General features: G+C 34.1%; 1 long non-coding RNA gene across 2 annotated transcripts; it reads right to left on the bottom strand.

Moving 5' to 3' along the window:
• Positions 1-1,059: 1,059 nt before the first annotated feature.
• LOC112941500 (uncharacterized) lies at positions 1,060-10,398 on the bottom strand. 2 transcript variants are annotated; one of them, XR_011221340.1, is made up of 4 exons: positions 2,999-10,398; positions 2,647-2,728; positions 2,025-2,385; positions 1,060-1,845 (listed from the first exon to the last, which is right to left on the bottom strand). It is a non-coding gene; the product is annotated as an uncharacterized lncRNA (long non-coding RNA). The 2 variants fall into 2 exon arrangements; XR_011221339.1 differs by lacking the exon at positions 2,647-2,728 and having other exon boundaries at positions 1,061-1,845.
• Positions 10,399-14,793: the final 4,395 nt, after the last annotated feature.

Genomic DNA, 14,793 nt, shown 5'->3' on the forward strand with positions numbered 1-14,793 from the left:
CAAACCATGATCTTGAGACTAGGGTGCTTTAGATGGACCTGGAGTGGCTAACTGATACCTTGATGGAGCCTAGACGCAGGAAGAAGGTCTACTGGGCTATTGTGGAGGGCATCTCTAGTACTTATTGGTCACCTGAAGCTCCGAGGTGGATCCACTAGGTTACAGGGAGGATCATTCTATTAGACAACTGCACCAATGAAACCTTCCCTTGGGCTTTGGTGGTGGTGTGCGCCATACGGGGAATCCAGCTGAATATGGGGGCACAGATTGTCTCCGAGGGGAAGATAATCTACCGAACCAACAAGAAGATGTTCTTCCTTCCTGGTCTTATCACTGCCCTATGTAACAGATCGGGAATACCATTATTCGATGCTGATAAGGTACTTTATATGCATCCCCTCTTCACCCTCTTTTGGTCATGTCTATTCTAATTCTAGGAGCAAGAAAAGGAGGACTGGTGGGACAAGCAGCAGCATCGCGAACGCGAGTTCAGATGGCGAGGAACCACTCTCAAGTGCATGGGACGAAGTGGATCTGGAGATGCTCCAAAAGAAAATTGGGAGTGCATATGCCGACTTTACTCCGGTCCCACCCAGCACTACCCTAGAGGTCAAGATGCTTTGTCATCAAGTGCGCCATAAGAGAAAGAAGAACTTAGCAAGGTATCACATGATGATTCGGCTCTGGAAGGTAGTGAAGAATATTTTCACATGTGTCGCTCTTGAGAAGGAGTTTGCCATAGCGGAGCCTAATGATTACGTTCAGTTTCAGGAGCTGAGGTAGGTCGTTACCGGACTGGTTCCTATTCCCTAGAGGAGTTAGATTCCTAGATAGGCAGTTTCCAAACACAGGGTGCCTGATTGGATTGATATTTTACTTCTTTTTCTTGTAAATTTTAGAACAATCTTGTTTTTACCTTTCGATTTCCTTCAGTTTTATAAGCACACGGATGCTCGTTTTTGTATCTAATGCAGTCTTTTATCAAATTTTACAGTGCTTATAGTCGATTATTTTGTTGTTGAACATTGTTAGGCCAGCAGGTGTGAATCGGACACCATGTCACATCCCAAAACAACACCTTAGAAGTTAGGGGCAATCTCGGATTGCAACCGGCGTACTTGACCTCTAGGACACTACAAAAAAACCTTAAATAGAGGGGTTAATTTTAAGGTTTGTGGGTGTTTGAAACCCCCTCAATACAGTATTGCGGCAGTTGTAAAAAAACTCTTAATAAGAGTTGTCGCAAGCAATTTGCTGCAGTTTTTCTTTGACCCCCACAATCAATTAGCGGGGGTTGCTTTGTGGACGTCGACCCATGCTTATTTAAAATTATTTTTTTAAATATTATTTTTCAGTTAGAAATAGAGGGGGTTCAAAACCTCCACAAATTTTGCAATTGCTTCTATTGAATGATCTGGGCAATCGTATAAGCTCTAAAATTCATTTGATATACTTTTATTTATATATAATTTATCGAATCAGTAATTAAGCTATAAATCACAATCAAATCCAAAAAATTTCTCAAGGTCAAGAAATATATATTCTTGAACGACATATTATAAATTCACAAAAAATATTGCATTGTCATTTGTCACTAAAATGATATTGTTAACATCAAATATCTTCATCAAAACCAAAAAAAAAAACCTGAACATAAAATATCTAATCCAACATTTTAACATCTTTCCAATCACACAATCTTGTCATCAAATTAATTAGCTAATAATATAGGTGGAATTGGTTGACTACAATGTAATCAATGGTTTGATGGCTAGGAATACTATCACCATGGCATGATCTTCTTGTGTGCGTAGCCGGAATTGGTTCACTAGCAGCATCACTTGGCTGCATAAAAAATAAAAAATAAAATTAATTAAGTCATATGAAAATATGTAAAATCCTTGACAAATATTATGTTTCAAACTATGCTTATCATTAGTTGATATATGTCAATAAAAATTGCATTAAAAAGGGGAAGCAATATACATATCAAATGAAAATAGGAATGTAAGAACATTACTTACAATTATTGTAGAAGAATTTATCGAAGGAGAATCAAAGAACCCTGCAAATTGTTCTGGTATCATCCCTTCTTTCATTATATGTACGCCTTAAAAGCATTCATCATTTGATTATGAGCGTTCATCATTTGATTGTGGTTCTCTTGGCATTGGGACGAACATGATCCTTCACTACTTGAAGCATTTGCATCACGCATCACCAAAACGCGGTCTTACTTGTTTAAAATTTTTACTGGGGACAACTCCTAATCCCAAACATCTAACCCTTAGAGAGTGATCTTTTCCGAAAACCTTACCAACAAAATCATTTGGCAAAATTTGAGAATCATCCATGGAACTTTCGCTCAAGTTAGCTCAATTTTTCCTATATAAAAAATCAATGCCGCAAATAAATAAGCAGTAACACTGCAATAACCTTACTAAAGACAGAAAGATAAAAACTACTTATATGTATACATAAGAAGATGAGAAGTTAGAGGTATAGGACCACAAGCCATCATAATACAATTAAATCGTAAAGAATTGAGTGTATATATCCTCCATCAATTAATCAACTAGTTCACAACTATTGCCCTATCTTTTTTTTCCTTGTTGAAATACAATTAGAATTCATGAGAAAACTTACACAGATTTCTTGTGCAGCTTCATTAATTTACACTCCATCTTTATTTTTATGAGTTGCAATTTATATTTGTGGTCGTCCAGGTCTTTATCCCGTTTCAGCCATATAAAAATAAAAAAATTCAAGTTACAATAATTTACTACTCAAAAATGAATACATAATAAGTTAATTTACTAATCACTATTTCCTCCATTCTCGTAGCATTCACTTTGGAGCCACCTATGTGTGGAATTTTTTTTATTTTATTTTAAGTATTTCTTCTACGCATTTCCTTATAAAAAATAAATGAAACTTATTAAGAAAATCAAATAGTTACATGATAATAAAGACTAGTGAAAATAAGCAACATAAGTACCTTTGTTGAATCTTTATATTGGTAATCAACAAAAGAAATCCACTGATCTCGTGGAATTCCATCGGGCAGATTATCAATAATCTCAACTTTGCTTTTAAGTGGGTCTTCGACTAACTTCCACAGGTTGTTCTTATCTGCAGCCCACTTCTTTCCAATATATTTATAAATATGTTTCCGTGCATTTGACTTTGTTGTCTTAAAGGAGAACCTGAGCTTAAAGAAAAAAAATATTTATCAGCTTATCTATGGCTTGTAAATATAATATTGAAATTACCAATTATATTTCTCACCAAAAAGTAAAATAGAGTAAGAGTCTAGTTGAAGCTTATACCTTTATAATTTGATCGAAAACATGATTTAAGTATGTCATAGGCATACTCGACCATTTCTCAAAGTTGATTGGAAAGAAAGAGCAATCACATGCTAAAATTCCACAAAAGCCTGAAAGAAGGCTACGACCTCTCCAAATTGTTCATTCAGGTAATCAAAATTAACCACAATAAGTTCATCACCTGATAAATTAAGCACATCCGTTTTTTTTATTTTGAGCTTTTTGACATTATTTTCTGAATCTATAATAAAAACAAATATAAGTTGAATCTATGAGAGAAACAAATAATGGTTATTGAATATTCACTTATACTCACAATCCTTAACATATTGCTTCTACAGTCCAATATTACTGTGATTCGCGCCCAATACACTTTTTGAATGGAGCTTGTGTTATGACTAAAAATAAGCAGGTGTAAATGCGGAAGCTAGCAAAGCAAACCTCGAAATACCACGAGTAAGAAGGCAACGAGAAATATACCAAAAGACACAAAGATTTAACGTGGTTCGATCAATCGACCTACGTCCACAAAGGAGATGAGCAATTCACTATAAATATGAGAGTACAAAATACAGAGAGAAATAACCTCAACCAATTCACTCGAAATACATGGGAGGTTCACACAAGTGATAACGGATCCAACTTGTGACCCATAAATTCTCCCCCTAACCAAACTCTCAAAGCTCTTAAGACTACATTGTGAAAGTTGATTAACTTAGAAGGAACATGTCTCTATTTATAGAGTCCTAAACCTTTTCCTGCCAGAAAAAGGATTAGTCAATCCAAAACCTTTCCCTGAAAGAAAACCTATTCATGGTAAGAAATCAAGGCAAAATAAAACCCAACAAATCTCCCCCTTGGCCTGAATTTCTAACAAAATAAATTTGTCAACTTTCTTTACTTAATCTTCAACAACTTGATTCTCCTCTCTAAAATCTCCTTTGAAAAATTTATGCCTCAACAGAGAGAACCTCTCTGAAACAATTTCTCCAACAAAATTTTCATTACTGTCAAAAAAGATTGCGGCTAGAACTACACCCTTCAAGATGAACACCTCTTTCTAACCTGGTTCAACCATCGATTATCGAACCACTAAACCTGATTCCATCATTGAATCTGGCTCTGATACCACTTGTTAGGACCGAAAATAAGCAGGTGTAAATGCGGAAGCTATCAAAGCAAACCTCAAAAGACCATGAGTAAGAAGACAACGAGAAATATACCAAAAGACACAAAGATTTAACGTGGTTCGGTCAATCGACCTACGTCCACAAAAGAGATGAGCAATCCACAATAAATATGAGGGTACAAAATACAGAGAGAAACAACCTCAACCGATTCACTCAGAATACATGGGAGGTTCACACAAGTGATAACGTATCCAACTTGTGACCCATTAATTCTCCCCCTAACCAAACTCTCAAAGCTCTTAAGACTACATTGTGAATGTTGATTAAGTTAGAAGGAACATGTCTTTATTTATAGAGTCCTAAACCTTTTCCTACCAGAAAAATGATTAGTCAATCAAAAACTTTTTCCTAAAAGGAAAAGCTAATTATGGTAAGAAATCAGGGCAAAATAAAACCCAACAGCTTAAATTATTGGAACTTGTTGTGATGAATCTTGTTCTATTGAAGGTGTTTGTGATGTCGAATGAACTAAATGAGCTGGTTGTGATGTAGGAAAGTTGTCGGAGCCAGTTGTGACATAAGTTGATCCATCTTAGCTGAATGTGATTCCTAGTGAACTGATTGAGATGACTGTGATCTAGGATGAAATATTTGAGGCGTCTGCAATGTCGGCTAAAATAATGGGATTGAATGTGTTGTGGCCATAAATGGTATGGTCGTGTCTGATGGCGTAAATGATGTTGATTGGAGAAATGAATGTGTTGATTCCGCACCTTGAGAATCAGATACTAATTGATCTAAGTTTTATTTTTTCTGTAAACGCTAGAACTTTGGCATGCTGGCAATTCAATATTTCAAATCATTTAGCATGAATCAATAACTTTCATAAGAAATTTTAAAAACTTCAGTCAAAAATAACAACTGATAACTTGTAGATACTACATCTTAACCATAAAAAGTAAATACCTCGAACTAAAAAAACAACAACAAAAAATCTGCAGGAAAACAGCTCATAACGCACAAAATCGGCAACTAAAAAATTGAAAAGCCAATACATAAAACAAAGTAGAAACAACAACTTAAAACAAAAAAATATTCGGCACCTAAAAGCAGAAAAATAGTAGCCAAAAACTGCAAAAATAACAGTTTAAAGCACCAAAAAACAGTAACTAATATGCAAAAACAACAACTAACAATAAAAAATAAGCACCTGAAACTAAAAAAAATAGCAACAAAATCTACAGAAACAACAGCTTAAAACTCACAAGATGAGCAACTAAAAATTGAAAAGTAGTAGATAAATTCAGTAGAATAACTTTAAACACAAAAATTTCTCACCTAAAAGCAAAAAATAGTAACCAAAAACTGTAAACACTACAGTTCCAAACACAAAACAACAACCGCTAAAAGCAGAAAAAACAGCTACTAAAATATTGCAAAAATTGCAGCGTCAAACACAAAATACAAGAAACTAAAAATATAAGAGTCAACAACTAAACACTTCTAAAAAAACAGCTCAAATGCAAAATATTTTCCAAATCTTTGCTATTTCATTCGTTCATATTCTCCTCTATTGCAATTTGGATATTCTCATAGTTATCATCAAAAAATTGTCCAAATTCTTGTTGTTGGTATGGCTCATTCTCATACAGATCCTCTTGATCAACCTCTCCCATTTCAAACATATCTATTGGCCTAAGATGTACAGTGACACTCCATTCTTTATCGGTCTCATCATCAACATAGTAGACCGTATTTTCTTGTGATGCTTCAATATATGGATCATGATCCTCGCGATCACCAATGTGAATAAATTTAGAAAAATTAACACAGTTAAACTTCCAAGCATCTGTTTTGTACCCTCTATTTCGAGTAGTATCGGCCCACAGACACTTGAAAAGAATAAATTTGAACCGATCATAATAATTAAGCTCAATAATATCTTCTAACTTTCCTTAATATGGAAGGTCTTCTTTTCCTGCACTCCTATCTACACTAGGCGCAATGCACGAAGTGTCAGAGATGAGAAAAACTCCACTATCTTGAGTTTTTGATCCTTGTTCTTTAGATAAAGTGATAAATTTGAATCCATTAATGTTATAAGCACTAAATCTTCTTGCATCTTGTGCAGGACCTTATGCTAAAAACTTCATATCATCATGGTTTCTGCGATATCTAGGTTCATAATCTTAATAAACATAATATATCTGTCAAAGATACTACATTGACAATAAATATGTTCAAAACAAACATTCTACAATTATTTACTCACTTGCTTAGGAAACCAATCAGGAAAGTCTTTACTAACTCTCTTCTCTACCTCTCTTGTTGAAACTCTTCGACCTCTTGTACTTCTTTTGATGTGATGTCTGAATTCACTACAAAATTGTTATATATGTATATTAAATTTTTCCCTGATTATTCTACACATTTCTTATAAATCAAAATCACTTTAAATTTCATACTCAATGAATGGCTTCACTGCTGTGCAATTAAGGAACGCATATCGATGAGCTTGAGTTTTCTCTAAAGTAGTCAATGGTTCTACTATGTAGCCTCCAAAAGGTTTACCTTGTTGTGGAAACATAGATGTCTTTCCAAAAGCTTCATTATTATTTGGTTCATCATTTACACGTTTAGGTCGATACAACCTTGACTCAATTTCGTTAAAATAATGAGAGTTAAGAGTTAGAAATTCTTCAAACTTATTCACCTTAACTATTGAGTCTTCTGATTGAGATTTGTTCTGTACGAGACACTCAAAATGACCTAACAATCTATGATCAAAATAAGGAAGTGTTAGAAGACTTATTTATATTTAAATTCTATTCCAGATTAGTTCAATAATTTTTAAAATGACATTTCTTACCTTTGAAAAAAATACATCCAGCGATAATGTACAGGTCCACTTTGTTTTACTTCATCAACTAGATGCACAGTTAGATGAATCATTACAGTAAAAAATGAAAGGGGAAACATTATCTCTAGATGACTCAAGGTTTCCACAATTCGGTTTTGTAGCTTTTGTAGGTCAGAGATGGTTAAGCTTTTCATAAAAAGCTGCCTAAAAAAGAGGAAAACTCTACTAGAGTTGCAACAACCTGATTTGGAAGAACATTACAAATTGCTATCGGTAACAACTTTTGCATGAGGATATGACAATCATGACTCTTTCCAAATATTCTTTTTTTATCCAAATCAATGCAACGAGATATATTACTTGCAAACCATCTGGCACTAAGATATTCTTTAAAGTCTTGACGAAGGCCAACTTCTTATTCTTTGGCATTGTAAATGCACCAAGCCGACATTTACCATTCTCATCCGTCCACACCATATAGCCATGTCTTGTAGATCTATTCGATCCTTAATATGATCCTTCGATTTTTCTTTATCATTTAGCTAGGTATATATGATGTGGTCAAACACATTCTTTTCAATATGCATAACATCTAAATTGTGGTGCAACAAATTAGACTCCAAATATGGAAGATCAAATAAGATGTTATTTTTTCTCCATTGTTAATTTCCACCTTCATCATCATTTCTTTTCTTGTTTCATTTTCTTTTACGATTTAACTCTACCGGTCTTCCAAATGTGACATTGATATCTTTCACCTATTGAAAAATATCTGATCCTGGTAACTTCTTTGGAGGGGTTCTTTCTTCCACAGTTCCATCCAAACAAGCCTCATTATTCTAAATTTTTTATTTCTAGATAAAAATCGGTGATGGCCAATAAAACAACACTTTCCACTATAAGTGAGTCGACAAGGTTCTGTGTCAAAATTACAAGAGGGACATGCAAGACCAGTATGTGTATTGCAACCAGATAAGTTATCAAGTCCAGGAAAGTCGCTAATTGTCCACATAGGAGTCGCTCGCATTCTAAACATTTCATTCTTTGATGAGTCAAAAGTATCAAGACCATCACTCCACAACTCTTCAACTCCTTAATAAGGGGTTGGAGGTATACATCTAAGTTATTTCCTGGTGCACATGGACCTAGAATAATCATTGAGAGGATGGAATTTGGTTGTTTCAGACACAACCATGGAGGAAGGTTTTATGGGACCAAAATAACAAGCCAAATGCTATGACTAGTACTCGTTGTCCCAAAAGGATTAAAACCATCACTAGCTAGGCCTAATCGGACATTTCGAGGATCAGAAAAAAATTCGGGAAAATTTGTATCAAAGTTCTTCCACGCCTCACCATATCTAGGATGTCGTAGTGTTCCATCTTGGTTATCATCCTCTGCATGCCATCTCATATGCTTTGCAATGTTAGAACACATGAACAATCTTTGTAATCTTGGTTTTAAGGGAAAGTATCGCAAAATTTTTGCAAGCTTCTGCTTTTGATTCTATTTTTTCTTCTTACTTTTGATCGGAGTATGATCTCCATTGATCTTCTTCTCTGGCTTCCATCTAGAAGTGTGACAATATTTACATATCTCAGCGTTAAAATCATCTTCCCAATATAACATGCAGTCATTTTGACAAGCATCTACTTTGATATAATCAAGACTCAACTTATTTATCGTTTTCTTGGCCTCATAAACAGAATCAGGGATCTTGAAAATTTTAAATGCATCCCTAAGTATATCTAGTATCATAGTAATTCCCTTATCACTTAATACAGACAAACACTTAATGTGATAAAGCTTTAACAAAAATTCCAAATGTGAGTACTTGGAGCCTTCATACAAATCTTGACTTCCATCTTTAAGAAACTCAAATAATTTTTTGCTATTTAAAGCAGGTGTATCATGTGAAGTTTCTTCTTCTTCCACTACCAGTGATGGACCTAAATCAACACCCTCATTCCTTAAGCCCCGAAATGCTTCATTAACCAATAATTCTATTGGATTTTCAATGGGTGGTGTAGCCTGAGTGGTATCTCTATTTCTCGAATTAGGAAACACATTCATTTCTCCATGCATAACCCAAGTGACATAATTCTGTGGGAACGGCTTGATCAAATGGTCAGACACTATATTTCTAGTTTTCCACTTTCCAAAAGCACATTTAGGACATGGACATTTAATTTTATCTCCAATAGCTCCATTGTTGAATGCAAAATCTATAAATTAATTCAGGCCAAGCAAATACTCCGATGTGTTTCTTGGCATTTGAATCCAAGACTTATCCATTGAAAAAATACATTAACGTGCAAGAATATCACCTATGAGATTTCATGAGTAAGAAAATGAGAGTCAATTAGCATCACTTGATGAGAATAAAAATTTGTTAATAGAGAACACACAAACAATCAAAGAATTTATTAAAAAACTCACACTTGATGCCAAATCCTCCCTATTATTGATGAGACATTGTCTTATAAATGTACTAAAAATTTATAAAATCATATTCAAAATAAACTTGTAGTAGGATAAAAGTTTCATTTAAAAAAATCATTAAAATAACAAAAGGAATGAGGAACTTATAGCTTATGCAATAGTTGCAATACAATAAATATGAAACTCATAACTTTAACTACCTAATTGGAAACAAAAACACATCCAAATCTCATTGTGCGGTGGCTATGTACCAACAAAATTTATCGTAATTCCTTTTTTTGCAGCAAACAAATACAACAACCACTCGAGTTGGTTCAAACTTCAAAGTAAAATCAACACAAAAACGTTCCTCCAATAAATTATCAACATATCATATGACTGAGCCTTCAAAACATATTTTGAAACAAAAACTACTTCTAGGTATAGTAAACTACAAACAACCAACACAAAAATGACTATTTATAATTAACATTCAATTCTACAATGTTATCATTCCATCCTATCGCAAACCATACAAAATAACTGAGACAAATCTTATCACTTTCATCTAGATAAATCTTATTAGCTCAATTGGTTGACTATCTAAACATATATAATTTCAATCAGTCATTACCAAAACATAAGAAAAAAAGATAAAAGTTACAACTCATAAAAAGTCTAAGTTAGTATAAGTCAAAACAATTTAAGTTCTAAAACAATCAACATATTAATGTACTGCAAAAATCACATGAAAAAATACAAATGAAAATCTAATCAGTAGATGGGAAACGCATTTGGAAAAGTAACGGAAACAAACATCTTGCACAGATGAGAACCCATCTCTACTGTCTCCTTCACATATTTTAAATCCATCTACAGAAATCTACAAATTCAAACAAGCACTAAATATAAATCTATCAAAATTTGAGATACCAATACCAAAATTTGAGATACCCATACTAAAATATGAGATACCCATATCAAAATTTGAGATATCCATATCAAAATTTGAGATTCTCATATCAAAATAGGATCAAACTCAAAAAATAGCAATTATTTTGTTGAAAGATAAAAATAATATTGTGTACCAAATTGTGTGGAGAAGTTGCAAACAAGAACTCTTTGATTTGTGAACTGCAAAGGAGAAATAATAATAGAAAGCGTCTAAACTTGTGAACTGCAAAGTGAGATAAGCTTTTGACATGTGAAAAATATTTGCTAAGAAAAATTGAGGGAAACCAAAACAAAAGCGGGAATGTTGTTGGGCTTTTTTTTGGATCTGTGAAGGTTTTGAACCGCTGCTAAATATTTATATTTACGTCAATTTAGAAAACCGCCATTATTTAATATAATTTACGGGGGTTGGAACTGACCTCCTTTTTAAACTCCCACTATTCAAGGGTTTTTTTTGTAGTGGGAGGTCTTGTACAAGCTCTTACATATCATTCATTGCATAAACATAATGAAAAGTAGTGCGGAATTAAAACTTTTAACAAAACATATCATAGACTTAAAAAACTCTTTCATATAAAGTCATAGGAAATACTAAGTCTCAATATCATCAAACTTAAGACAAGAGCACACTTGAGACACGACCCATACTTCAAAATATAGAAATACTTACTCTATTACAATACTTCAAATGGAAACATAAAAGACATATATGCCCTCGAATAAAATCAGGACATACTTCAACTTTACTTGAATGATGCTACGATCCAAGTATTTCTTCCCAAATTCTCCTCACCTATCAACAACTATAGAAATAGATAAAAGCATGGATTAGTATAACCATATGTACTAAGTATGGCATTATGCATAAAAATCGTAGAAACGGGCATTTAGTTGGAACTATGCATATTTTCGTTTATAAATCATATTATAATCATAAGAACAACATTTATCAACTTAGAAACACATAAGATATCATTTCGACAAACATCATAATTTTTTAATTCACTTTATAGTAACCTCAACTCACTACTATAGTGAATTCATTCACTGTACAGTGAAGTTGCTTATCTTCAACTTATACATATTCTGGTATGTAATCATCCCACTTGCAGTTATCCTAAGATTCACATAAGCAACACAAAGAGAGACTGTCCATACAACCTCTCTAAGAATGCCTAAATGACCCTCAAGACTACTTATAATGAGTCACATACACACTAACAAGACATCAAAGCATCAACAGATAGATAATATGACATTCTCCTTCCAAAGGCTATAAAAAGACCTACTTAAGTAAATCAAGAAGATAATGTCCATGATTGACCTCTTGAAGATTACCTTAGTAATCCTTCAGACTACCTAAGGCTTAGATCATGACCACATAATCAACCATTTCCCTAACTAGAGTCATGCTCAAGACTCATCTAGGTAAGATACGAAGTGACCATTCTAATGCCCCCTTCAAACCTTAATTAGACAACCCTTAACTACTCTAGATAAGTACTTATTCAATTAACATACTTTCTTAACTGAAATCATTACATTCACTAGTTCATTTAGGAGACATTCAACACATAAAGGACATTCAAGTAATGGTCTTAGACAATACTTAGGAACTCCAAGTAACTCCTTCAAAGACTATTATGCAATATCTAGATAGCGCCACATACCACCACCTAAACTTCATAGAACTTCTCTAGTGCTAATACGTATACCATATGATGAGAATAGGCAATAATCGACATAGACCATGAAAGCAAGACATGGAATCTGAAGTTCTAACCCACTCCGATGAGGGTGTTTTACTTGCCAATGGTAGAACTTAGATACATCCCATGTGCACAAGGTTAAGGAATATGAAGGGCATTCTTTGTAATCTAGTCTCATTCTTTAACTAGAACTACTTCCCTTGCCATACTCACTCGGTGCTAGCATTTTTTTCATAGGTTAATTCACACTTGAGGTTCATATAAAAGGGTTCCATATCAAGTTCATAACCTAATCACATTTACCCTACCAAATAAAGTTCCAATAGGGCTACCTCACAATGGTGACAAGAATCTCATGATGACTTTTAAGAATACCATTACGGCTAACGACTTCAACATTCATAACCTTACCACTAGGTTCAAGGTTTCACATAAAAGACCCTCTTAAATTCAATTAATTTCACATTTAATTCATACATTAAAGACTAAGAGACTTTAGTATCCTAATTCAAGACATCACATACTTCACATTCATACATCAAGCAAGGGACACAGGTCAACCAAGACAACACACCATATACTTCACATAAACTCATAACACATGTTATTCAAGAATCACATAAAAGTAACTATTATCATCTTTATGTCATCCTATACACTATCATAACATCATAAATATGACCATCATAGACTCATATAGTCAAGTGGGAATAACCACGACTCAACCCTAAGACTATACACAAAAGGCCAAAGTCATAGTCTAACATGATCACCTAACTAGCATTAATAGAATAACACATATATGACTTCACATGTAGATAGATATATTTATTCTTCAGATAATCAACTAAACAAATAGTCATATTACTTCAAGTAGTTTGCTGACAAGGCTATGATCATCTTAATACATAAACTAACGTCGACAAGGTCACATCAATTGCAAGTAACACACATAACACCGCTACCATAAGTGGACCATACCAATCACAACATGATTTACGTCTAATTAATCATAAAACAAAGGTAATAGGGCATCTTACCACCACACCATCCTCAACAACTCAATCCAATGTCAAATTACCACATTCAATATGACAAGGCCCTTACCCATGGCCATAACCAACAATTCAACATAATTATGACAATATTCATGAAACTAGGTATAATTACTACATATTCATCAATCCAATACAACATAGATATCAATTCACTACAATCATTACATCATTAGACAGCCCATAGAAATCTACAGCATAATTCATCAACATTAGATTAATATCAAGTAACCCATAACTTAGTCAAAAACTAGGATTCATCCAATTCAGGGTCCATAGGTAATTTAGGTTAAAATCATTAAAAAATAAAAATTTAATCCATGATAAATGTTTAAAAACATTTAATGCAAGAACCCATGGTAGAATGATGAAATTGGACCATTCAACTTTGAAAACTTTAGAAAACTTCTTGAGTGTTGGGCTCCTTGATGAAGAGAGTTTCCAGGATCAAAATCCATACCTTTATGAATCTAATTATTCAATTTGATAAAGAATCTCCACTCAATTCGTCACTCAAAGCCCTTCCGTGAGTTTTGACTCCAATTGAGTTCTAGAGAGAAGAATTCTAACAGATTTGGGCTTATGATTTGGAAGAATGAAATCATCTAAGTGTCAAACACTTATATACACACTTAAAATACCCAAAATACCCCTAATTAACCTCCAATAATCTTATTTGGAAGTCGGATGAAATTACAACTTCACCCCTCACTTAACAGTATATCTGAACGTAAGGCAGTGCCCACCGACGGAAACCAACCTACGGACCTTCCCTTGACCAACGGACCATCATGTTGGTCCGTGGTCTGGGACTGAGTCTTTTACTTGGTCCCTCCTTTCCCCAGGATAAGTCCCAAATGACAATACCCAACCAATTGGGCATCGACTGACCAACAGAGTGTCGATTGCCTCCATGGTTTGAGCTGTCTTTGGCAGCCTTGACACCAACTTTGGGTCCTTCCTCAAGGACCCTTGGATGGTCCTTGTAGATGTTTTCCTGGAAGTTTCCAACTCAAACATGACCGTTTATGATTTTAGGACCTCTCACATGAATTTCACCCAAAACGAAGACGTGAAACTCATCGAAACATGCTTATACACACAAGGTCATTTCAAAACAACACTTTCGAACGTCATGGACATTCTTGAACGTGTGACCTCCAAACTCCACAAAACTCGACACAATCCCTATATATGATTTTAAAACTCATTTAAATACCTTACAATCTCAAGAATCACACATAAAAACATAAAACCACATATGAGGCACATATGTGACTTAGTCGTTGACGTCTTAGTCGTTCCTTGACGTTTGACTTCCAGTACATCTAAACT

Source organism: Solanum lycopersicum, chromosome 5 (genome assembly GCF_036512215.1).
Source record: "Solanum lycopersicum chromosome 5, SLM_r2.1".
NCBI lineage: Eukaryota > Viridiplantae > Streptophyta > Magnoliopsida > Solanales > Solanaceae > Solanum > Solanum lycopersicum.